The sequence below is a fragment of the Linepithema humile genome, chromosome 1, assembly GCF_040581485.1.
Source record: "Linepithema humile isolate Giens D197 chromosome 1, Lhum_UNIL_v1.0, whole genome shotgun sequence".
NCBI lineage: Eukaryota > Metazoa > Arthropoda > Insecta > Hymenoptera > Formicidae > Linepithema > Linepithema humile.
This window is the reverse complement of record NC_090128.1, coordinates 8,153,541-8,180,946: the sequence shown is the minus strand read 5'-3', so window position 1 is coordinate 8,180,946 and position 27,406 is coordinate 8,153,541. Positions and strand designations below refer to the sequence as shown.

The window sequence follows — 27,406 nt, the reverse complement described above, 5'->3', positions numbered from 1 at the left end:
CTCCGCGACGCGTCGAGAAAGGCGCGATCTCGGAGGACGATCTTTTTCTCGCTCCTTTGTTCTCCGATCGCCGCGCGGCCTAAGGGCGTTTCACGGGAAAAAACCGTATTTTTTTCCCCGCCTTTGTTCCGCCTTCTCCGGCTGCCTCACTCGCGACGGCCGGCTGGTCGGCCGTCGTCGTCGGTAATAAAGACATTAAACTGGCCGGGCCGCGCGATCCTGCGGCGCGATGAAGACCTTCCCGTTCCAGGAGGCCACTTAGTTCAGCCACAGCCGAAGCAGAGACGCCTGCTTTCGGCGAAGTGATTTACGCCCCGCGAACTGTAATTATTAAAGGCCCTTCCGCGAGATTGCCTCCGTTCGTTGGATTCGCACCAGTTAATTCCTCACGAGCTCTAACCTAGCTTCGAAATAATATAATTCTTTTTTTTATCATCATAACATCTTCAATTATCATACCAAATTATTTTTAGGAACACGCAACATTCCGAAAAATATATACATACGTAAAAGAAAATTTTTGTATTATTTTTTCTGTTATTAATTTAATGCAAGCTAAATTATAGATGGTTAAATATACACAATCTAAATGTATGATCAAATATTATGAGCACAGTGTGCAACAAGAATTCGTAATGGACTGCGGATGTCCGCATTGTTAGGCAAACCGGGTCGGAAGATCCGCACTACTCTCGAGATGTACCGTAATCTAAAAGACCGAACTTTATACCCGCGCAGGAATCTCAGTCACCCGTCGCTTTTATGCCGTCGTTCCCGTGCGCGAAGAAAAAATGATGGCTATGAAGGATGATAAAGGCCCAAAATGAGTCGTCGTTCGGGGTCGCGGTTCGAATTTCCGGCGCGTTATATGCCGTCATAACCGGGATTTAAAAGACACGAGTAACGAACAAACGACACTCCGGAGGCGAGAGTATAGCGCGCCAGGTTTATTTTCATTCGCGTTATTGCTCTGCCGACTTCGACGCCGTCGACACAACGACGAGCTCTCGATCTCCAGAGGATCATCGATTTCCGGGTGTGTCAATATAACGTCGAAGGGATTTACGATTGACGAGGCCATCTCGCACAAAGAAAAACGATCGTCCGTAAAAACGAGCCTTGATTAATTCTATACGGCAATTTTCTTTTTATCCGAAAAATGTACGCGATATAATTCGGATGACTAATTTTTATGACGAATAACTCTCAATAATATAAAAGTTCGTTTCGTATCTTATTATCTTATAACATGTATATAAAATTAGAATTATAAATATATTTTGAATATGTGACTGGAGAGAGAGATGACAATGAGAAAATCAATGACAAGCAAAATTCAATAAAATCGAAATATATTAAATCTCATGTCAAACAATTTCGCGTTCAAATATTTTTAATAGTTCTATCTCTATTTCATTTAATAACTTCATTTTCTACATTTTAATTGCTCATACTATTTTCATAGAACATTCGTACGTACAAAATACAATTTCTACGAGTTGCTCAATTCGCGATCGAGTAATCAAATTATCATGACAGATTTAATTCACTCTGCGAAGTAACATTTTTGTAGTAATATTTTTCTAAAGAATGATCTTAATTCCACAGAGGACAATAACAGTCCTTTGACGTTTCGAATTTATGACGCATCAAACACTGTCGATACAACATTCGTTTGTATACGGTATTATGGGAGCTTCTTTACGAGATGCTGATGTCCACGACACAGTCGCGTAAACTAGCTGAAGACATAAAACTGAGAAAAGTTTCACAGCGGTCGGAAAGATGAGATGAGAGCGCAAGGCGTAAAGCTCGACGGTGGAGTGGCTGCTCGCATTCTTCTCGCGGCGACTCCGTTATATTAACGTCTTATATTCGCCCCGACGGTTTTATCGATAATTAAACCAACTTTTCCAAGGCGCTCCGCCGCGCGCCTCCGGCACTTCGCCCGGGTTCTACGACGAGCGACGACCGCAGGCATCTGACAGCGGCAAATAGGCTTTAACTTGTCTTTAAGGCTTCGTCACTTAAGGGAACAACGGCCGACCATCGCCACGAGCGAGCGCGAGAATAAAATTCCGCCAACTTTTTCATCCCCGCTTCGGCAGATTATGGACTTGGATAGAAAAGCTGAGGCGATTGACAATAATGACGAAGGCGGTGTTCGGCCAAAAGTAGACACGTCGCTAAGTGCTCTAAATCGAAACACAATATCTAAAAAAGTTGAGCGAGATAATAATTTTAAGATTCAATTTTGATTCAGGATATAAAATCAAAATCGTGAAATCTCTTTCTCCTCTTTTTCCGAATATTCTGCAAGCCTAGGATCTACATACCAAAAAATTCTAATATTTTCTACATCCAAATATCCGAGTTATATGTTTTACAAAATTTAATAAAAACTATTTCGTTGCGACTTATTTATCAAATTTGTAATCAGTTCCGCAAAAAAGGATGGAAGAATATCGTTAATAACGATAGTTTTGGTAAAGGAGATGATGAAGAAGTTTACTTCGTAAGCCCTCGCAAGTAAAAGGATTTAGTTTCGTTTATGGTTGCCTGGGTTAGTATTGAACGAGCAGTAGCCTCATTAGGTTTACTCGCTGGGGCATACGAGAGGCAAACGCGGCCGCTCCGAAACTGCCCGGCGCCGCATAATGAGAGCGCTTATGCCGGCATGACTGCAAAATAGATGCGCGTTTCAAAGTGCGGGAGTCGCAATCGTGCGAGATGCGGCGCGTATGTGCAACTTCGACGATAACAACGAAGAAGCGATTTAATCTGCGGAATGTAGGACGAACGCGGGATTCGGTTAACTCGCCTGGGTGAGGTTTCGACGATTCAGCAGTTTCGTTCCCGACTTAGTATTGTTAGTGTTTGTAAACAATTATTGCATTCTGGGGGAATCAGACTTAAAGGTTTTGAATTAATCCCGTTGAATGCTATGAGCCCTTGTAATACAATAGTTGGCGGTGAACTACGTTGCAATTGTGTTATTTTAAATAAAATTGGTTGAGTAATGCTAAAATTATATTCGTCATTTTTACTGTATCAGTTTTTAAGCTTCTTAAGAAATAACTTATACTGTACATATTTCTTTGGAAAAATAAACGAAAATGAAAATAACTCGAGGAATTTATATAATATTGTGTATTCAATTAAGAGCATCTATTATTATCTTTTTAATTTAAATCTGCGAATATTTTTTAGCGGCATGAAAAAATTATGTTGGCTATAATCTATGTGAACGCTTTAACCAAATAAATTTTATATAACTTAAAATAATGGCAGATTCTTTTATATTCCTATCTGTATTAACTAATTATTTATATCTAGAAATTGCTGCTGAATAATTAATATCTATCTCGATGGCTTTACTCGAATTTTTTTAAAGCCGCCTAATATTATAGTTTAAATAAAAATTGGTCATTAATATAATCTTATTATCTAATTAAATTGGAATTTAATTTTATCGCCAAGTGTAAACTGCCCCAGAATTGTTATTGCATTTTTTTAATAATAATAAATCTATGCTAATTTCTTTAAAAAAAATAATATAATGGCAATTTTAATCACAAATATCATGCGTAAGAAAATAATGTACAAACATTTTCTAATTTTTAACATATATGATACACGTAATGATATGTTCTTTTACGCGGTTGAAATCGTTAGATTTTAATCGGCAAGCATCGTGTATAAAGAAGAGTGTTAAAATAAAAGCCTCGCCGACGGAACGATGCCTATCCAAGGCACATCTTCCTCTCGGCCACGAGGAATGGCAGTAATCCCCGGCAAAATGGCTGGTCGTAGAGACTCGTGCGATTAGCGTGCCAGTCCGGAGTGCCAGGCCGGAGGCAAGATGCCCTGATGGATAAACGAGAGGCTCGTTTGGACTTTTGACGACTTCGGCCGAGTCCTACAACCGCGTTGCAACTGCAGATCTTATCGCGGCGCAGCTGTGATCCGCTCACATTAGCGGGCCCCGATTTTACGCGCCGCCCCCGTTCCGCCCGCCATCGATCCGTTTGTGAACCGACTCGATAATTATGCTAACTGCGTGAAAACCAATCTTAGCGCAACGCCGGAGAACTTTCAGGCCTCGCGAATGCTGCTCTCGGCTCGCGCGAAGCCGCGGAATGGCTGTGGTTCTTTGACTTGACTCGCTTTGATCACTGTTGTGAAAGACGCTTCTTCTTTTTGAGAAACTTTCAGCACGGGAATTAATTTGTTCTATCTTAATTAATGCAAATAAATGTTATACACATAATTAAAAATTCGAGAATTTCGAGAAATTTATGGAATTTACAAGTATTGAAAATCGGAGCAAGAATATTAAAGTCTAATAATTCTAAAATACGAGACTTCAGAAACTCGAGGATCTGAAAATTATTATCCAGGACTGTCTAAAAGATTTAACTTTCAAATTAAGAAAGATAAATGGCTCTTTGACCTTTCGTCATTGACTTGTACTTCTGGATATACTTAGCGCGTGGTAACGATGCTGTTTCGAATCGATTGCTTAAAGTAAATTGCAAACTTTAGCCCAGATGTTACCCCTAAATTAATACAAGCATTAACCTCGTTCATTGCTGATTCCCCCGTTGCTCCACTTGCGCTGAAATTACATCCTCTCATTCGATTAAGCAAACTCCAAACTTATATCGAGTTAAAAATGTTGATTTACACTGGGGAACCGATTCAGCGTTGGAATGCTCTCTTAACTTTCTCGCGCTAAGCGGCTTTGTCCTACATAAATTTGAGGAAATTGTTCAAGCCCCAATGTTCAACGCAAAATTCTGATTCTGCCTTAATGTTCTAACACAAAAACAACTGTAACCTTCGAAGATTTAATAATTCAAACTGAAATATTGCTGATTACAGAAATGTTTTATTCCCCGTCAGATCGATTGTATAACGCGGAGAGATTAACAGCAAGAAATTAGCTCACAATTTTTTCGTACTGCTCAGTAAAACTAGCAATAATTCCATCGTTAGTGTTAGAACAAGCAGGATGCAATTAAAATAATTGCCCAACACCTCGCACGCTCGTGTCGATGAATTATTCCCGACGTGCATCATGAAAAGAAAGTCGTAAAGGAAGGCGGAAGGGGTGGCCGAGTGCAGCATATTTATGGACCATCAACAGTCGGGTTTTAATTGGCCAAATTATACTTCTGTTCGTCTATTTTGGTCTGACTTAGAATTAATTGCTCAACACAATAAGTTATGGTTATGCAAGCAAATCAACTGTTACGTAAAGAGAAAGAAAATAAAATCAAAAATTTATAACACGATTTTAGAATAGAACAATTTTCACTCAATTCTATAAATAAAAATATATATAAATGTAACATCACAATTAAAAACCAAGATAAACAATGGAAAAAATTTCACGAATCTTGTCCAATAATCAACGCACTCAAAATTTAATTCTATTTTCCATTGAGATAAAATATCAATTTATAATACAATAAATCCTCGCAAAAATAAATCAAATTATGTAAATAGTCATCCAGTCATCTGAATTGAAAATATTCCTCGATATATAATATCGATAATATCCATTTATTTCCGCACAATGTAATCGCAACATTCGACAAATGTAGCCTCTCCCTTTCCGGTCCAACAAGCGGAAACATGCAGGAAGCTGCGAGAGCATCCGGAAGAAATTTATGTGCGCACCTGCGGCCCGCGTACGCGCCTGTCGCGCATCAATTAATGCACGTGCAATTAAGATCAAGCGAGGAACATCGAAGCCCCGCTCCCCTCGTCCTCCCGCGCCCGCTGCAAATCCTTCGTAAAACACACGAGCCTAACCGGCCGTTAATCGAACGTCCGCGCAAAACAAAAGGAAAAGGTGCAATTATTCGCGTACGAGAACTCGAATCGTGTGGCTCCGAGAACGAGAAAAAAGAAAAAAACCGAGAAGATTACGGAAGAAAAAAGGTCGAGAAAAGATTAAGAGCGGATTTTCCCGCGATTCTCAAAGAAATTCTCGAGGAAAGAATCGATCTAGTGTAATGCATCTAAGAATGCAGTTATTTAAATTAATAATCGAATAATATTAGATAAATCATTTTTGAATAATTTTATGCTCCATTTTTGTTTCCATAAACGAAATATCAAATGCAAAATCAATCTTTTCTCAACAAAATTTGTATAAACAGTTATTTTTGCCATTTAAAAAATTGCAGCGTTCAACATATCGAGATTAAACCTTCCACAAAAGTTTTGCTAAAAAATCAATTACTATTCATTAAAACTTCTGATTTTAACTGCTGAATATAATCTTAACTTGCCAGAATTTCCCGGATATCACGTTCGCTCCGCAGTTCAAACTTTTGATAGCGGCAAGATGCATAACGATGCAAGTAAGAAATGACCATGAAGAAATACCGAGGAATAATCGCTAATTCCGCGAGTTATAATCTTCCCATCGTTATCCGACAAGTGCAGCGTCGAACGCGAAAAACAACGTACGACTTAAAAGCAAGAGCGAAAAACAAATCAGTGTAAGAACGTATATACAAGAAAGAGAATGCAATAAAAAGCAACGTGGAAAAGGGAAAAGAATAGGAGAGAAGAAAAAAAGAGAGAATGCAAAAGAAAAAAGAAACTCATGGAGGCTTAAAAATTCTTGAATTAATAGCATTAATAAATTAATGCCGATTCTTTGAACAAAAACTTTAATCTACTATGCGTAGCAATTTTTCTATTCTGCACGACAAATATTTGTAATCACGGTACAATTTAAACATAAAGAATTAAATTTATCTTGTTTGCTGGAAGATTATAATTCGCGAAATTAAATATCTGCTAACCATCAAATGTTTATTAAGAAATGAAGAAAAATTCGTAGAATTCGTGATTATTGACTCTAGAATAGCTTTTTTTAGAGCACCCTGTACACTCGTATGCATACGGTTGTTGCGCGGCTTTCGCGAGAGGACGAGGGGGAATCGATCTCCACGCACGCAAGGCCCCGGAGGAATAGGATCGTCTATCTCCCGATTCCCAACATTTTCATTCCTCGAGCAGCCGCGCGAGAGAAACGAGAGTGCGCGAGGATGAAAACAAAAATAATGCGGATGAAAAACGCGCGGGGGAAGAATGGACGGCAGAAAAAATACAGGACCGAAAGGTACTTCGCGGTACCTTCGGCTGTCGAGAATGGAGGGCCGCTCTCTTTCTCTTTCTTCTCTCTCTCCCTCTCTCCCTCTCTCTCTCGAGCGGCAGCAGATTTACAGGATGACGAGCAGTGCGCCCCGAGGGACACGAAGAGAGCGGTGCGAGAAGCGCTGAGAAGGACGACTTGGCAAAGGGGAGAGAAAGAGCGCCTTCTAAACCGTCTTCGTGCTAAAGTACTCGGCTCGCAACCCCCAACTTGCACAACGAGCCGCTCTAGCCGGGAAAAAGGACGGGCGTTTAACCCAGTTTTCCGCGGGCGAAATTAACGTCTCGCTTTAATGCCGAACTTTAAGTATTTCGCGCGGGCGAGATATATGGGGCTGCCCACTCCGGGAAATAGGCGACGATTTCTTTCACGAGGAATTTCGGGCTCGCGAAAATCCCTTTCCGTGTGGCAAGTATTACCGGCACCGAGTATAGCTGTTAAGTAAATGAGATATTTTACGCCATTATCACGATGTAATCAGCTTGACGTATATGTTCGCCATGTTCATTAATCTAATTGTCGCAAATTTGATTAAATTTTCTTTTTTTTTTCCTCTTTTACTTCCTGCGTTTTTTACCCATCTCTTATTCTTCCTTTTATCTTTTCAATCGTTTTTTGCAAACAGTAGTGGCATATCGTATTCGCATGCGATTCCATTTCTCAGCAGAGTTACCGCGAACGAACTCGAAATCGTTGCGGGCACATAGGTAGACGTTATCCAGCATAGGGCAACTAACAGAGCCTCGTAGTATTAAGTCATTACGTTCGAGCCCGGTCCTAATAATACCCTTCGAGCTGGGCGAGTGAGCGAAGCGAGCGAGGCTCCGTCCATCCATCGAGCCGTCCGCCACGACGCGTCGCATCCTCCGCAGAGGTTCTCACAGTGATCAACAACCTTCATCGCGGCGGCGTTTTCGGGGTCGAGCGGTGTCATTCAGAGATTTAATACTATCATCGTAAAGAGCGACGTCACCTCAATCTTTAAGTATACTTCGAGCCATTTCACTTTTTGATAGAAAGTTAAAAATATCCACCGTGATGTAATATCGTCCACACAATAAAATACAATCTGATAATTCGCATCGGCAAAAGAGAGATTTTTACATTCAATAAAATAATGGCATTAATGCTTCAGCTGTAGCATATATTAATTTTCTTTGTATCGGAAAAAGATTTTATCAAATGTTTTTGTTTTAAGGCATCGATGTGTATAATACGATGATTTTGCTCATCCTGATGGAACAAAAGTGTATAAAAATTTTGGAAAAACTGATTTGAAAATATTATTCTATAAATAACGCGCATGCATCGAGCAATCACCTATTTATATATCCTTCTTTTATAATGATGCTGATTGTTTTAGCTGCAAGATATCAGTTATGATACAATCACTGCACATTGTTAGATGATAACAATAGGACCAAGTCAGATAATTGATTATTCGATGCAAACATATTTTTCCAAGTTGCGGAATAGCATTCATTGTTCTAATATCCGGATATTGATGTGATAATATTATCACGGACTGTTGGATTTTTCTGATCATATAAACAGAGAATCTGATACTTCTTTAAAATTGAAATACACTGTTTGACAAACAAATCGATGCATTTCGATACCTAAAATAATTCACATGGTCCGCGAAATTTAGCATATAAATATTTACGCAAAACATATTTTTTTCAATAAATGTTTCTTGTACTGCAATAATGTTATCACATAAAGTTTCACTGAATGGCAAAACTTGTTTGAACATCCTTGAAACTATCACGAAAATCAATTTATTCTTAATCCTCAAAACACTCATGGGTCAAAAATGTCCAAGTGATGTTAACTATCTGAAATTTTATTCCTCAAAGAACAATAAAAATAAAGTATTCAAAATACACTGTTATCTAATTTTATAATTTGAACATTTAATTAACACTTTAATAAACTTGCGTTTTTGAGCACATTACTTAACAAGGCGCAGGAAAAGTAGACCCGAATTCATGAGTCTCATTTATGTTGACGGAAAACGACAGTCCGTTTTGAGGGTTAAGCAAAGGGTATATTTAAACCATTTTTAAACATAAGATCAATGCAACTAATACTATAAAATTGAAAAAAATCTATTACAAATTTTCATTGTCGCGTATAATTCGTACTACATCACTATATCATATTTACAGTTCTATTTTCAAAACCCAAGCGTGACATCGTTTATGTCAGTCTAAAGATATCGATAATAATAATATAATAATATGATCATAGTCGGATTTTCCTGACAATACGAAGCTAGACAGGCAGTCGATTACACAATGCTAATACCGTTGAGCCCGAAGCGATCCACGACACGAATCTGCACGTCGTACGAGTCTCTTTCTACGGATTCCCGCGCCGCCCCCCAAGTAAACGCGGATCGTCCGCATACGAAACCCCACATCGATAATCCCGTAATAAGATATTAATGCCGGCAATCGCGGCTAGTCTAGTACGTGACTTTAAGGGCTGCCCACGCCTCTTTCTCTTTTCCTTTGCGCGAAGAGGACTCATTGAAGAAGGGAGAACCGACACGCTTTGCGCCGGGCCTCCTCTGAGGCGTGCGTACATGCGTCGTCGTTGTGGCAGGATCAAGACGCAGATAATAACTTCATACGGAGCGCCGGTGGTCTTCCGCACACGCGGACATAACATATAGCCGATCGCAGACTCGCGGCAACGATACACGCCGATCCGCCTATAGAAAGGTAATATATGCAGCCCCGATAATCGACAAACATCTTCACTCGCGCACTCGATTCTGCATTTTTAATATTTTAATGTAATTTTTGTACTTGTGAAAAAAGACTAAAATCTGTACAGAAGTGATATTTCTTCTCTAATTTTCCTTAATTTTTGATTTAAAATATTTTGTATATTTAACAATTTCATGAAAGAATAAAAAAATTGTATTCTTTAGTTTCCTAATTTTTAATTGCGTCAAATCTACATAGTTTAATATTTTTCTTATTTTGTATTATTTTTATGCAACGGAGAGAAGTGCCGAATGTTTAAATCTTTAAATTGTTAATGTCATTGAAAAAATTGTTTTATCCTGATATAAAAATTCTTATTAAAATATCACAATTACATTCTATTATTAGAATTATTAAAAATAGTTCAAGCACTAAAAAAAGTCTAATACATTTAGTCATAATATTAGATTTTTTTTTTAAATTAAAGAGAAACGCTTGGAGGAGAAAGTTTTGTTAGACTGCTTACTTCTGTAACTGACATGCGTTTCTTTTGGAACACCCTATATGCACATTATGGCCGCATACATCGTCGAAGCACGCAGTGATCGTGTAATAAGATATTACAAGAGCAAACCCGCGAGAGCCCGTCGGGCATAAGCAGAGAACAAGGTTGGTGGTCCCCGCCGATTCCGTCATGCTAGTACAACCTTGTCGTATGTCGTCATCGATGTATCTTCTTCTTCGAATACATCTTTTTTCGCACCCTCTGTTTTTTTTTTAAACATTTCTGCTTTTTCTCTTTCTCATTGCATACGTAGAACGTCTTCACGAATTTAATTGCACGCTTCATCAAGCTGATTACGCGAAAGCACTCAAAATAGAATTTATGCAAATTTTGTTAATCACAGCCTTAAATATTTTTTCAGAAAATTATTCACACATAAAACATGAGCTAAAATGTTAGAAACAATAGTTTTGACATATATTAAATCTCTGTCAGGTGGGAATTAATTGTACTTTATCTTTTCAAAATAGAAAAATAATTCACCGAATGATCTAGATTGACTAGTCTTACATTTTACATGCATGTTCTCTGAAAACGAATAAGTAATGATACAATTTGATCAAGCATTTATGCAAGTTCTCTTTAACGAAACGATAACTAAGTAAACATCTCAGATACAAAGTGAGGGCGGAATAGCAAAGTAAAAGCTGCTTGGTGTAACAACGACGTAAAATTTCGACGCCGGATGCGCTACTCATAAATCACCTGAAGCTTCCGCGTAATCGATATAGCCCGGTTTCTCGGTCAAAGCTCGTTAGCGATTCTCCGCGGTGGAGTTGCTCTAATTGGAGATCGTCCCCCCGTAAGGAAGCGCGTATATACGTCGCGTTCGAGAAGCGTTATTATTCGAGTCGAGGGGGCTCTCGACGCGGTGCTCGCCGTCGGTCGTCGTGGAATCCGCCGCAAACCCGCGCTCGACGCATTCGTTTTGCCGCGTCGCTTCATTAGCCGTTAGCTCGGAACTAGCCAGTTCACTTCAGCTACTGACAACTTCGTGGAGCATAGCTTAACTCCCTTACGTATGTATCGCTTCCAATGGAAGCCAATACTCCGATCGTTATGACGCCAATTCAATCCGCTAATTTTACTTTTAAAATATTTTTATAAAATATTTTTAACAGAATTCAGTGCAAAAGATTCGTGTATGCAATTGATGCATTTCATAATTCGCATAGTTTACGAAACTCATCATTTTAAAAAACTAATATAATGATAATTAACAAACGTTTGCTTTACTTTATTTCAGACTTTCCAAACAGTATAATTCGCGTAATGTCGGAATAAACTTTATATAGCGCAAGTGCAATTAATAAAAATCTCAACTTATCATTAGAAGAAATAAAACGAGCCTTCTGGTAAATGGAGAGGCGTAATAAGGCGTGCGTCCAGATGATCGGAAATGAAGGCTCGCCGCAATGCCGCTTTGATGATTTTTATCAGCGGATCCAGTCTAGTTAATCTAGGTGGCTGCTTAATAGCCACGTTACCCGCTCGGAGAACCTCACTTACGTACGTCGAATCCCATTTGTCGGCTTTAACGCACTCTCACGCATTCTACCTTTTCCAGTCATTTCCGCGTACTGTTGGATACTCGTTCATCGTACGATCACGTCGGATCTATGACGAAGGTGCATCACCACTTCCTCGAAATCGTTCTAGTCAACCGAGACCGTATCCTCATGCGCTACGATCAGAACTAATTACAGACTCGGTGCCGTGAAGATATCGATTGGATCTCTCGAAGCAAGCGGTCGTTGAAACAATCGCGCCGAAACGCGGCGTCGATCTAACTCTCGTCTACGCACTTAATGACTATCATCGGGACATCTGCCTCTATGTACGACGCAATTCTGAAGCGTCACTTTTTCTGCGGAGCAGCAACAATAGACGATTGGAAAGATAATCAATGTAAATCGCTGGGGTAGAAATTAAAATAAAAATTATTTTACTAAAATATACTTTCTGTTGCCATATTATCGATTGAAAAGTTAGTAAGTCGGTAAAAATGTTTTATTTCGTAGAGAAATATAATAATTATTTATAATTTTAAAGTCTTCATTGTTTAAATTGCGAATTATCGAATGTCAATTAATTTGAAAACGAAGAAAAGACCACAATATCTTCAAATTATTTTAAAGAAACTTTCTATGACTAATTTATCTTGTTTTTTTTTCTTACAGATATGATCGACAGACAGAATCGACGAATACGCAGTAATTCGCAGCTTCGTGGATCAAATTGTGGTAACGGGGAATCCCATGACACGGTAAAAGCTTTTAACGTGACGAGAAGACAAAAGCTCGCGCGCGCGAATTGCGAGGAGAAGAGAGACGATGCGGACGGAGCCGAACTCGAAGAGAGATCTCGTTTACTCGCTCTACCAATCTTCTCCTGGGCGCTTAAAGCTCCGTGATGCTTACCACGGAATTGGTAGGCCATAATAAACCCAGATCTGATTACCCCGGGATTGCTTGATTTGCATCCAGCTATAGTTCACTCAGAACGACGACGTCCCGGCGCGGCGCGACGTAGCGCGGCGCCACGCCGAGCCGAGACGTTTCTTGAGGCGCGCCACGATGAGATTGAGAAGCACGCGAGGGTTTCATGCATGTCATCAAGTGCTTCGCATATTCCGCCAGGCGTGCAGATGCAAGGAACTCACTTTGATAGAGCTCGCTGATGGAACAGCGACGACAATGGGAACGTCTCGTTCGCCGATTTCTACTCGGAGAATCGCGAGCTACTTCCGCTTCGTAAATCCGAACGAACTAATCAGCGCACGGCTCTATTTAGGGAAAGCATTTGTTCTGATTTTCGACAACATCGACTGTGCAAACTCGATTAGTCACGCGCTGTATCGAAGATAATTATGCACACGTTCCAAAAAAGTTATAGAGTAAAGTGTCCGAATATCGGGTGGTTAATGATATCTTAATAATCTTTATGTCAGAAAATAAATTTGAAGTATGCTGTTTTTATGTGTTATTTGAAAAATACCTCCGCCATTCAAAGTTAGGTGATGTTGGCTAACTAGCAGACAGGTGTTTGCTCCTAATTTCAGATAGTAGTAGATTGCTCGATGTCGGGTAGTATTTTACTTATAATTACGTTAATTCTTTTATTGCAGTTAAATTTTAAATGTTTCTATTACTTAAATTTGCTGTCTTTTTTTAAAGTTGTTGATTTTCTATTTCACATTCGAAATATGTTTTAATTTAGTTTACAAAAATAGTGTTTCGCGTACAATGTAATGAACTCCCGTTCTTTTTAAGCTTGTAATTCAATTTTTTAGCAACGCATTCTTTTTAAGCAGAATTAATTGCGTTAAAAGTTTATTTTACTTCCTATTCATTATCTACCCGGAATTAGGAACCCTTTTTGCTCAAAGTATGATAATATTTTTTCAAAATTTCTAACAATTCCGATCAAAATTTAAACAAATATAAATAGTACCCGGTAATAGAACACTTTACCCTACGGCGATGACAAAGCAATATTATTTTTATTTAATTTTAAATCTAATGTTTAGTTTATTAAAATAAAAATTGAGGTCCAATTTTACAAAAATATTTCATATTAAAAATGACCAGATTTTGGAAAAGTAAATTTTAGAAGAACAAATAAGTAATGAAACGACGAAGCCGCAGACAATTTGCTAAAATGAAAGGATCAAATACAAATTTATTCTGTGTACAATGAAGATAATAAAATGTTAACACAGCCAACATTTGGTAGTAGCGGAAAAACGTGCTTCACACTTAGTATTTAATTTAATAATGGCCTCACACATACAATTCAAACTTGTAATCATAACCGTGAATAACATTCGCGGATCAACGTAACTTTATATAGGTGCCTATGTAAACTTTTTCGCGAATATTAAATACTCGGGAAGAGAGTGTTTAATGTTCGCGGAAAAGCGGATCATGGTCACAGCCTAGAGTTTCGAGTTAATTAATTAAATTTAATTACCAAGCGAATGGTGTCCCGGAGCTTTTCCGCTCCACCATGCTGCGCATGTAACTTTCACATGCGCGAGACGTATATAGCGGCAGAGTACGAAAAGTTCGTAACACTCTTCATAAATTTAACGGCGTGCTCTCTCGCGTAACGTGAAGCAAATAAATATTGCACAACCCGCGACGACCCGCGGCTAAAAGAAAGGGGGCTAATCGCAAAATGACCTTCATTACACGGTCGGCGTAATCTCCGTTAAATAATCCTCCCGCGCTTCGGGGGAGCTTAAGCGGAGGCGGCAAAAAAATTCCGTAGGACGAGCGGTAATCCTTGGACGAGCCCGCAAGATCCTCGAGGAGCTTCACGGCGGATTTTAACGTGGCGATTACGCGCTACGTATCTATCTATCTCTCTCTCTCTCTCTGTCTCATTTCAATCCTTCGACGGATTCTACTACTTTGACGATGAGATCCCGATTCGACGATCGTCTTTGCTCGTTGTAGACTGCTAAATTAAACGCCGTCAGCCGTGATCCTGTAAACAGACCATTTCCATGCCGGAGTGGAAACGGTTCGCTAGGCTGCGCGACTAATGGGCCTGACGGTTCGCCCGGATTGACTCCGTGAATTAACATCAACTACCGGCGTTTTCCCGTGCAAACGATCTTGCAAGTAGATATACCCGACCCTTCAACACGAAACACTATCGCGAAGATGTCCAGAAGGTCGATTGTTTGTCTACCTTTCCTTTCCGTCTCCCTCGGGTTCAATCTCTGCCGACAGACAGTTTATGCCGAGTGGCTCTATCCAACACGAGTGTGTCTAGAAAAGCGCTACCGTGAAGGATTTCTAGCTTGCGATATAATCGAAATGCATTCAAGCTTTGACTTTTTAAAGTGGAAGCTATACTTTCTGGCTTGAGAAAATTTGGAAATTTTTGCAGTCTTGGAGCTTTTAAAAATAGAATTAAAGATAGATCGGAATTTCTATTTTTGTAAACTCAAATTTTTCAATCTCATTCTTTTCTAATTCTACGATTTTTAACTTTTAGTTAAATAAAGGAGAGAATCTTTGAATTTCTACGATATTCCAAAAAAAATATACTTTTATATTTAGAATCTTCTTTAAAATTTTAAAAAGTCAAAGCCTCACATTTCACTAATAACGCGTAAATTCAGTTTCTCATTTTTTTAATTTTGGAACAATTTCCAGAATAAAATTATTTTAGATCTATAGAGCTTTGAATCTTGGAATCTTTGAAGCATTCAATTCATCCCAATATCTAGTAATCTCTGTTGGTTGTTCTCCGGTTCGCAAGCAGGGAGAAACTTGGATAGTATAATAATGCAGCTGGAATCCCCCCTTGATGGGTTTGCCTCGATATTTGGGCGCATGATGAGCGATCATGGCAACAGGCGCCTGCCAATGGCTGCCCAACGCGGCAAGTTTCTACTTCATCTACCGCATTATGTCAGTTCTATACACGCAGTATGATTAATCGCGAATAACGGGTACTACCAGTTCATTAGCGTAATTAATTCTTCCTCGTTACATCGACGTGTAAATCGAATCTACGTAAAACGATAGCTTGTTTCGCGCAGTTGTGATTCTGATATATATGCAAACACGTAAAAAAATAAAATTACAACAAAAATAAACAAACGAGATTGTCTTTCATTACTATAAAAATATGCAATAATTTTTAATTAGTAATTAATTATATGAAACTATGTTCAGCTAATTGTGTTCAGTGCTAACAATTAATTTAAAAAAAAAAAATTAATAATTATTGTGAAAAAATAGCGAATAACGTAATAGATAAGTTATAGTGTAAGAAAATCAATTTTCGAAAATTATAATTTTATTTGCTTATTGTATAAAATTAAAACACTCTGTAAAAAGAAACCTTTCCGCTTTTCGATCTGAAAATGACGTCACAATTTACAGTGTCGCTAAGATCCGCGCAAATGACTCGTAATTATATTTCAATATAAATAACTTGAACGAATAAATGTAAACTGAAATATTTCAGAGAGAGCTTTTTGTGAAGCTGCAGTGGAAAGCCGCGATGGGACAGAGACTAAGGAATGATAGCGACGAGAGTAACGGAAGAAATGTAAATAGGTACGTGAATATCTGTCAGTAGTGGAATTGTAGAATGCAAATTGAAGAGAAAGAAAAAGGAGGAGGGAGAGAAAGAGAGAAGCTTGCAAAAGCTGAGCGGCATTGCCGACTGCATTGCAGTGGCCGGCTGAACTGATGATCGATATAATATAGAAGGCGTCAACCTGACGTCAAATATACAGTGTCTTCGAGACACGCAAAACAATTTTTACATAATTGACCTCGTTTTGCGGAACGCTACAAACATCCACTCAAACACGTCTCGGATGATTAACGATAAGGAACGACTGGCTTTTGTGTCTCCTCCTCGCGACATCAATGCATTTCGTTACAATCGCTCTTAATATCTCGCGTAACGAGCTATAAAATAAATGCAAAAATCGTGACATAGAAAAATTGTTACGTATTTAAAAGAAAGAAGAGTTTGTTTGTCTTACTAATAAATTCAAAATATTGCGACAAATATTGAAGTCTTAGAATTAGTAAAGAAATCGATAAAATGCATCGTGATGCAAAATATTCTAATGCAACTCATTATTTTATAATTTAAATTAATTGATGTGATTCTTTAATTTAATTGCTTTAATTTATTAATTAATATTAATTCATACACAACTTTGTCATTAATTATAGAACCACACTTTGCGACCGATTAAATCCATACAGTTTTCTGAGCTTAAAAATCGCTGTGAAAAGTAGACATAACGCGGATTCGAAATTGACGGGTGAGTGAAGCGATTTTGACGACACCATTAAAGCGCCGGAAAAACTGGCAAGCAGATCGCCGACGTGAATAAAGTATCGCGCAGCGAAAAGTGCACGGCCGTGACTGGCGCCACTTTTACCAATAACCTTTTCTATTATGCATACCTGGTCTATAAAATCGAAGTATCTACATCGCGGAAGCTTTTAGCCCCGTTCGACGTCAAAGACAGAGTAAAGACAAGCTTAAAAACAGCTACCCGACCGTGCAATCTTCCCAGCTCGTCGTTGCTCGAGTAATCCTTTAACAGGCGTTAAGAAGGCGGTTCCTAATTAAAATGCATCGAAAAGTTTAGCCTCCAAAATGAATGCGCTTAGGGGAACACTTAGAAGCACGATACGAATCCGCTGCGCGCCTTATTTATTTCAAAACTCTCCGAATGCATAATGATTCCGGCGAAAAGAAAGTTGTGCCGTCTTCCTATGCGAACGAAATTTTTACAAAGAGGCTCGCCGGGTTCTTCGAAAATATTATTTATGCGAAAAATTCGACTCCCGCTTGAATTTTTCATTATTCAGTTAAATATTAGCAAGAATAAAAATTGCCTAAATTCAGATTATTTGTAGACATTAATTATTAAGATTGTATATATAAGCTAGACAAATATATAAATATATAAGATTGAATCAAGAGAAAAGCAAGGATTAAAAATTCAAATTATCAGGTTTCGCGGATATCTATTTGAAATGTGTTATTTTCTTATATTATTATTTTTCCATACTTGTCTTATATTTATATTTTACATCTTCATTTAAATAGAGATTTTTACGTTACCAAAATAAATAATTTTAATGAATAAAAAATCTAGCTTATACATAATTCTACACTCATATTAAAGCCCTTTCATCATCGCTGAAGAAGTCTGCATTTTTTGCGATAAGTTACTTACCGTATCGTCGTTCTGCTACCGCCCGATGCCGCCTCCTCCTCCTCCTCCTCCTCCTTCTGCTCCCAGCGGACTTTCGAACTCACACGCGTTCGCGATGCGCGCATTGTTAGCGCGCGTGCCGAAAATCGCGCGACACTTTAAACGGCACTCCCGCAGGCGAATCGAACCGAACTGCCCAAGTTGCAACGTTACGCGCGAGTTACGTCCGCTTTTAAGACGACTGCATTTATCAATTGGGACACGATTATCTCAAAACAGAAGGCATAAGCTCGAAGGAAATAAAGTGCGATTAGTCATGGAGTCAACCGGATATCAGTAGCATTTCGGTGCCAATACCAACGGAACTCAAGTCAAAACATGCTGACTTCTATGCCGTGGATCCTATGATTTAAATGTTACTATCATGCAGTAGTGACAGCATGCTTTTTTGAGCATACAAAAAGTAACATGAATCATGCATCATGCATCACATGTTGGCATGTCTGACACTGAAGGGCCCCTCCCATGATAAAAACCGATCCTCGCCTCCCCCGAGCCGAAAAGTCGAGAAGAAAGCCCCCCTTGAAAGCGGTTCGATCGTGTCCTGATATTTATCGTAGCATTTGGCGAAAATGCATCGTTTAAAATACGGCGTTTCGTACGCGTTTCATGCAAAACCATCACGGCACTTCCGGCATTAACGGCACTCCCGACGAAACAAAATTACGGCGGAATTACGCGAAACGAATGACGATTCAACGACGCAGAAAAATTTATCTGTAAAACACAAGTAAATCTATTAAAACAGAATTATAACATACAACTTAATAGTAATAACATTATTATAATATTAATAATATAAATACAATTGTATTCCTTGAATAATAATTAGACAGATGCTAACTCTTATGCCATACGCATAACCAAATATTATAAGTATAAACTGTCACACAGATGGATAAATTTACAACCTGCAGATAAAATTAATTTCGATTATTGTAATGAAATATATTTCCTAAGTAAATTTACAGTTATTTTATATATTTTTTATAGTATGTGCACAGATACGAGCATAGATATACACGGCGCGTTATAATACACGGTGCGTCCGCTTTATAATTTGCAAAGCACTAATACACTGCGTGTAATGTCAATGCATATTCTTATCGAGTTTGCAATAGTATAATTCGCTCGAGTAAGTAGAAAAGTTGGATTGAACTCAATGAAATGAATTGAAATAGGGGATGAACGAAATATGGAATTTACTGTCTGTCTGTCGCCGAGCAATGCGCGCAATACAATTCGAAACGGCTCGAATAGATCACTCAAACAAAACCAGAATACTAAGCCGACACTTAGCGGCGGATCTCGAGCAAAATTAACCTACGATACCTTACAATAAGTGAAGCTGTTCAAAATGTAAAAGAAAATAACATTAATAGGTTCGGATCTGACACGCGAAACGCATAAGTTCGCGGGACTACAGAGCACGGATACGCGATAGGCCGACGCGGCCTTACTTAATAGCTAACAAAACCGGATTTTACCGAATACGGCTCACAGACGCGGACGCGAATTTATAACGCGAACGAGACGGACAGCACAATACGGAATTACATTTACACAAAATGGCGGTCACACACGCTACGACAGTTACAACGCGCGGTACAATTGTCGCGCGCTATCTCTCTCGCACTCATGCTACACACGGACGGCACAAACAGTTGATTGCGCTCACGGCGATCTCCCCGGTGTCTCAAGCACGTTACACTCACAATCCCTACTTACGAACGCGGTACTTTGCTCTCGCGGGTACGCTCGCTCGGTCTAATTTCCCGGAAGCTCGAAAGCCTCACCGAAACAACAAAATTCACGGCAAGAATTCATTAAAACGTGTGGCCGACGACGTTAGCTTATCCGTCGCGACCTTTGACTCAGAAGGGCACACTAGACGCAAGACACTAAATACCGAGCGAACGACCTCGCGACGCCATGGAATTCTCGCGAAATTCCCAATTTGCAACAAGAATAATGTATCAGCAATCTCACCGATATTCTGCTCGCCTGACGCAGCTTCTCGCTCTCTCGCTCTCTCTCTCGCTCTGTGTCTCTCTCGCTATCTCTCGCTCGGCTCATGGCAGGCGGTAACACTCGCGCTTTACTTAACGACAGCCGGAATGCAACAGGACGAGCCATGGATCGCGATCAATCACGGGTCGAAAATTAGGCGGCTCGGCCGTTACCGCGCTCGCGACGCTGGTCGCGCGACCAATTAGCGTGCGTCCTCACCCGCGTGATCTTAGGCGCCCGTCAGTGGCGCTCGATCCCGGAGCTCCGTCAGCCGGCGCCAAATTCATATTCGGCTATCATTTGCCTCATTTGTTCTTGGTCCTACGGTGTCCCGGGTCCACGTGGGCTATCGGGGGCCGCTATTTCGTCATCCGCTCCTCTCGGCGGCCGGTACAGTCGGGATTCTCTGGTGACTCCTGTTTTCTGGCTCCGATCCCTTCGGATCCTTGGCCCTGCCTAGCTCCCCGGGCGGGCTTCTTCCTACGCTCGTTCATAGCGGCTCCCCCTCGCTCCGTCCAGACCCGGAATCCACCGTTATTTTGCCTTGTGTTACTTCGTTTCGCCAATGTCCTCTGCCCTGCTCTGCCGTGGCCTCGTTTCTGCTCGTTGATCTTCCCGGTAGCTCGATGAGGCGCCAACACATAGTAAAATTCACGTGAATTAGTTATAATTCTTAAAATCTAGCCTATACCACTCGGGGAGATTTCGGTGCTCGGTAGCTCTTATCTATCGGATTAAGGAAATTGTTGTTGCGTTTTGCCCGTTCTTTAGGCCCATGAAACGGCAACATTACAATGTATATATACGTGTATATATATATGCTATATATATATATATATACGTATAGGTCGACCCCTCATCCAACTCCTTCCTCTTGTCAAGTATCAACCCTTCACGCGCGAAATTTGCGGTATTGTAAGGGTGTCCCGCTCGAACGCCACGCCGGGAATTCATCCGACGAGGGTGCGCACGGTCTGCCGAAGCCACGGATATTTTCATGCAAATGCGGATATCTCTTTTTTTTGCACTAGCAACATGGAACAATGGCGGTCGAATTCGTTCTCACCGGAATTGCGCGTCGAAATTGTCGGGATTAACGCGAAAGCGCCCCTGCGAGTATAAACATCTCCTGAAAGGGGATGACGAGGGGCGTTGATTCCTTCCCTACAGAGGATTTCACTGTAATTTCATCGGTTAACAAGATTGTGCACTTCGGCAAATAATCATTGATCTGTTAAGGTCTAATAGCAACAATACCTTTGATCGATTCGCAAAGAGTTTGCACAAGATGACTTAATAGAGCAGATAATACTAAAATCTAATCAATTCGATAAAATACTGACAAAGTAAAAGAAAGCAAAGAAATATATTTCAAAATTTTATCAATTCTCATAACATCTGAGAACTCTAACAATAGTAATTTAATATGAATCAAGTTCTTAATTAAACTTCCTCTCATTAGCGTGTAATCGGATATTTAAAAAACTATATTAGCAAAAACTTTTTATATATAATCTTACACATTTGTGGCATATCGACATAGAACTTTCATCAAGTTTTGCGATACACGAATGCGTATGGGAACTAAACTTTCTCTCTGCAGCCGTATGCGATACTCCGAAATATCTTCGCAAATCCTGATACCGTCGCCGCGATAATCGCTGCATACCTTCTGTTTATCGCACGGTAGCGATGTAAAAATCGCGCTTCGAGAAGGAGTATTGAATACCGACGCTACGAGGTGCTGTTAAGAAGGTTGGCCGCAGGACTTCGAAGACTCCGCCCGATCCTCCCTCATCATCATAAAGTTTATGCTAGCAGACCGTGTTATATACTCCAGAGGTATTACGCTTTAAGTGTAGGACGCGAGCGTTTTGGCCGACGAAGGTGGAGTAGCCGCGCTCTCGCTCGCTCTTTCTCGCTCTCGCAGCATGCGATGGGGTCGGGCATCTACAACCACCACCGTGTCATGGTACATTATTTCAACCCGCTCTTTACGGACCATCGGCAAAACTTCCAAGGTGACTAAGTAACGCGTTCCAAGATCGATTATGTTGTTTCTTGCTGTACACACGGATACAAAGACCGATAAATAAGTTGATTAACGTTAATTAGAGGCCGACGACTATATAGCAAACAATTGTATAAATTTTTAAAGAAAATCGCGCCTGCTAGAGACTCTTAATCCTCCGATCATGTTACCAAAACTTATTAAACTTCCATTACATTCTTCAAGTGCTCAGAATTTTCACGATCGCACGGTTTATACGAGCTTCCGACGAAACAACTTGAGAACGTTCGATCGCCTATCACTAACAGGTCGTTTAAAAATGCCATTTTTACGATATATCGTTCCGGCGAACGATTCATAAATTATGTATCCATCGACTAAATCATTATTTATTCAAACTTTAATTTCATAATACTAACAAAAGATAAATAACGAAAGCACTTTCTCTGCACAATTTTAATCCTCCATTAAGCAATATCAATATTCAATTGTACGTTTCGAGTGTCCATTTTCCTGCACATATTAATCTTTTCCCTATTTACCGTATAATAGCGAATAAGTTACCAAGATTATGCAAGCGACTTGAAAACTTTATAACTTGAAGACTTTGATGCTGCAAGAGTTTCCAGAATGCACACGGAATTCTTGAAAACTACGGTGTGGAAAATGCGGATGCGCCCGTCCCAAAGACTCCGGCACCGGCGCTCTTTTCTCAACGAGTCCACGTTTTTTCTCGCAAACTCGCTCGTAAAAGCTGAACGCTTAAACCGCGGCTAAGTTACGTTCGTTTCGCCAATTGATTACATGAATTATAGATGTACCCGTGCCATCCTTGTATCACGCGCGCCACGGTCTGTACGTGGCTATCCTTTCGCGGCTGTTAACGTCCGGGGAGAATTAGAGTTCGGCCCGTTTTAACCACTGTTCGCATCGGCTCGTAACTCACGTCGAAAAAATACGGGATTCGTGACGAGCCGGTTGCTCGTCACACGGCGGAGATGCGGTGAAAAAAAAACGAGAAAAAAAAGAGCAAAAGAGCAAAAGGAGACGCGCGGAATAAAAATGCGCCGTCGATCCGAGCTGTCGTTATTACGACTCCCGGAATCTGCATAATGGCCACGTATGCGAGACACGTCGCGATATTTCATCGTGAGCGCACTTGGAAACATTCGGGGAGCATCTCACCCGGAAATACCGTTCTCGTCGCCACAATCGCTACGCTCGTTACATCATGATTAATTAATGTGAATGTTGTCGGGCGATCAGTCGCTGGCTGGCGATCGACAGATTTTCCTTTCTGACAGACGACACGTCATTCTGATATGACAAAACGAGGATTGTCGTCGCTTCTTCCATTCTTAAACTTTTGAACAAATTTAAAGTTTTATTAATCAATTCTTTAATCGTATCAATTGATAAAAATTGCTGCAAGGATGTTGTCGCAAAATAAGAGTGTGATAAAAATATTTCGCAATATTAATATATAATGCAAATATGTGAAGGTGTAAAATAAAATAAGATAAACTTTGAGTGATTTAATGCAAATGTAAAACAATAAATTGTAATATCGAATATTTTTTATATCCAAATAACTTAAGGCATAAATTTCGCTGTACTTTTTTCGGAGATCGCACTCAATTTCAGTTTTTAGCTGACGCAGTTTGCGCCGAGCGGAATTTCAGGTTGCACGCAAAATCCGAAAGAGCCAATCGCGTCGGCGATGCTGTTGGCGTTTTATTTTTTCCAAACGGTCGCCGATACGGGCGCGCGAGTTGGTCGTAAAAGCGAGAAACGGAGGCCACCACCGATCTCGCTAATGACCGGACATAAAACGGTCCGTAAAATTTCGCCCGTTATAAGAGTGGGCGGGCGGCGGGGAGTGGGGGAGGGGGTACGCGTCATACCTATGCAGGGTGAAGACTCGGGGGCTAAACTCGATGATTATTCGGCGCACGTTATTCGATACGTCGTTAAACGCGTCCCCAGACGAAACTTGGAAACTTTCGCGGTGCTGGATTTGGCAACGTTCCCGCTTGCCCTTTTTACTTGTCGCAAATAGATATCTCCGCGTATAAAATACTAATCGTATCGTTTTAACCGCGTTGTTTCAGTATTCGCAATATCGTAATGTGTTAAATCCTCTTGTTTCGCGTACATCATTGGATAGAAGTTATTGTCAATGTTATGTGCAGATGTAGAATTATACGGAAAATTCAAATTAAATTCAACAAAATTGAAAGATCTATCTCAACAAAGTTGCTCGGAGCACCAAATCAATATCTATTCATAAAATAGACTTTTCAATCAATTTTTTGTGAAATATATTTCTTTTAAAATCCGTAATTGTTATTCTATTCTATTAATCATAAAATATTCATATTTGTGCATAAAAAGCGCGTTCTCTTTTAACGTATTATTGCAAAGATTCATATAATCGTTTTTGCAGCTATGATTATCGGACACATTAATAGCATCTCCCTTTCGTTCCCGATCAAGAAAGAACAATCCGCTAATGCTCGAGTAAAGGGTTGAAAACCGCCAACATGCTGTGGGTCAGATCCCTTCGAGGCTCTCGCTGTACATAATCCCGCTACATTGTCGCGTAAAGTGCTTTGCGCTGTATCTACGCGCGCCTCGCCGCGGAATTAAGCGGTCCGAACGGGTGGCTGGTAGAAGCGAGAGCAGATCGAAAGATTTACCGGACGGCGGGCGGCCAGGTGGGCGGTTATTTATGAAAAAATCGATGCCCGCTTCTCGAAAGTATATTTTAGAGAGATGACGGCTCGGGAGGAGTGAAACGGGTGGTCTGAGTTACAAGGCGGGAACGTCGGGGTGGGTCCATAAAACGGTTTGTACGACGGTACGGGGATTCGCAACCGCCCTGTAGCGGCGGGCAGAGCGGACTCGGCGTTAACTTAGTCCTATGATTGACGGTTTCCGGTTCCGGCTCGCCCCGGGCCCTCGGGACTGATATATCGCGGACTCGCCGGAAGTCTGCGCGAAAGCATCGCCGCAGAATTATTGGCCGACTGCGACGAGGCGGCCTTATCGAATTTCCACGCTCGAAACCGAGCCTAATGTTTCCCCGGGATGTCTGAGCGCGCAGACTCACCCCTCTTCCGACATGACGTAACAAGACGCGGGGATCGAGAAACGCTTCTTTGCAAAAACATGTACATGTACGTATTTATGCTGACGATAGACGTCGCAAAGTTACGCCGATTCATTCACATACGTCTATTATAAAAAAAAATAAAAAAACTTAAACTTTTTCATAATTTGCAAAGTTGTATCCTCCTATCGTATTAATTTTCCAATCCTTTCAAAGATCGAGTAAACGAAGATAAGTAAATTGTTTAAAATCATGATTATATTTGCTACATTTTCAATTTTTAAATCAAATTAAATTAATTCAGAAAATTATACAATTCTTATTTTTTATTATTTTATTTTTTACATGATAACTATTTCATTGTTTCGATTGTCTCTTCTCGTGTATATTCAATTAAATAAAAAACGTTCGGCGGAATTCACCAAATGCCGCGAGATTTATGTTTATGGAGCGGCGTAAAACCTCGAATTCGTCTTTTCAGACTAGATACTACCAGAGTTCGAATGAATCGAACTTTATGGCAGCGACAGGATGGAAGCTTTTCCTACTCGCGTTTCCTACTCTGAGAAACGCTCAATTACTAACGAGTACTAGCTACAAAATAAAAACAACCCTCCGGACAGCATGCCTCACGAAGAAATTTGTCACGCGTACATTTTTAATGAATCTATGCTATAAGTGCTATCAACTCAAATCAACGCCAATCATACAAGAATTTTATGCATAAAAAATTCTGCATGTCGCATAATTATGCGTGGTTTTTTCAAAACTTTCTTTTTCAAAAAATATTTTTTATTATATTTGCTTATATTTAAGCAAATATCAGTATTAATTTCGAAATAAACTAATTTCAAACATTATTTTGTTTTATCTAAAGAGAAAAAAATTTATAAAAATTTTATTCTTTTTATATAAAAAATCTGTGCATTTAGTTATAAGTTTTCCTTTTATCTCATTAAAGTTATAAAAGATAATTAAAAGCTCTTTTTTTAATTCTAAAATTTCTGTTAAAACAAAATTCTCTTAAAATTCGTTAAAAAATAGGACTGTGCCGACTATTTACAAATTCAATTATTAACCGACTTGGTCAGAATTTTTTATTTTCTAATGCTTCGCCAAAACCTTCTAATTCTGCATGCAAAATAATCTTACAATTATTCTGCCATTTAAACTTTTACACGAAAAAAATTTCATTGTAAAGGCATCAAAGAATGCATTTTTCCACTGTCACTAGTTATATTACAGCGACCACCTTGTACATCGTGCAGACTGGGAGAACGCAAAAGTGACTTACGATCTCCAGCAGTCCGTTGTCCTGTCTAGGACGCGGAATTAACAAGGAATGAAACGTGCGCGCCAACAGAGCCGTGAGACGCGGAAATAATACACGCTATATTACCGCGCGTTTTAATTAAGCGGACGGCCGACCGCCGCTGCTCGCCGGGATCACAAATTAATTAAGCGACGTCACATTAAACATCGATATCGGTTGAAATGCGGACAATTTCAGACCATACATTTGTCGCGAGACAACGTCCGCGTGTTGTTCTGCGCGTTGCCACTCAATCTTGTTAAAATGAATACGCGCGCGCGCTTGCATTTTTCAGGCCGACGCTGTCTCATATTTTATAATTGCGCTCTGTTGGCGCAAATCACGCGTTAGCAACGTAAATTACCGTAGCGCGAAACGCACCACGGACCGCGCGTATAAATAGTTACGCTGTAATTATCGCATGTTTGTCTTCGACGCAACGAAAACGCAATGTCGGATTGAAACTGAAAAATAATTAAAATCTCCGGAAATGTGTTTAATTAGTTCATTATTAAAATTGTAAATCTGCAAGTTTGTTATATATGCAACAGTTCCGAAGTATCATTCGCGTCTCCATGTTTTCCGAGGAATATTAACTTATCTGTATAATTAATATAAAAAGATGTGTAATACTATTGTTTAAAAATACGAAACAAATTCATATTCCTGCAAAATAAAACTTCAAAAAGATGAATAATAGTCTATTTAAGAGCGTCGTCACATCTCATTCT

The 27,406-nt window shown here is 39.7% G+C and overlaps 1 protein-coding gene and 1 long non-coding RNA gene across 8 annotated transcripts in view; one reads left to right on the top strand and one right to left on the bottom strand.

Moving 5' to 3' along the window:
* The window catches only part of pxb, a 525,449-nt gene extending 504,684 nt beyond the window's left edge, over nucleotides 1-20,765 (bottom strand). For all 5 annotated transcript variants that reach the window (XM_067347452.1, XM_067347451.1, XM_067347455.1 and 2 more), the window contains exons 1-2: nucleotides 20,220-20,765; nucleotides 18,192-18,947 (exon numbers count right to left, since the gene is read on the bottom strand). The gene's annotated coding sequence lies outside the window, so the exon portion shown is untranslated. The remainder of the gene's footprint in view (nucleotides 1-18,191; nucleotides 18,948-20,219) is intronic.
* LOC105670736 (uncharacterized) lies at nucleotides 9,627-13,433 on the top strand. 3 transcript variants are annotated; one of them, XR_010887951.1, is made up of 5 exons: nucleotides 9,627-9,906; nucleotides 10,382-10,563; nucleotides 12,027-12,087; nucleotides 12,166-12,367; nucleotides 12,640-13,433. It is a non-coding gene; the product is annotated as an uncharacterized lncRNA (long non-coding RNA). The 3 variants fall into 3 exon arrangements; XR_010887950.1 differs by having other exon boundaries at nucleotides 12,027-12,367; XR_001100478.2 differs by lacking the exon at nucleotides 12,027-12,087 and having other exon boundaries at nucleotides 9,628-9,906.
* Nucleotides 20,766-27,406: the final 6,641 nt, after the last annotated feature.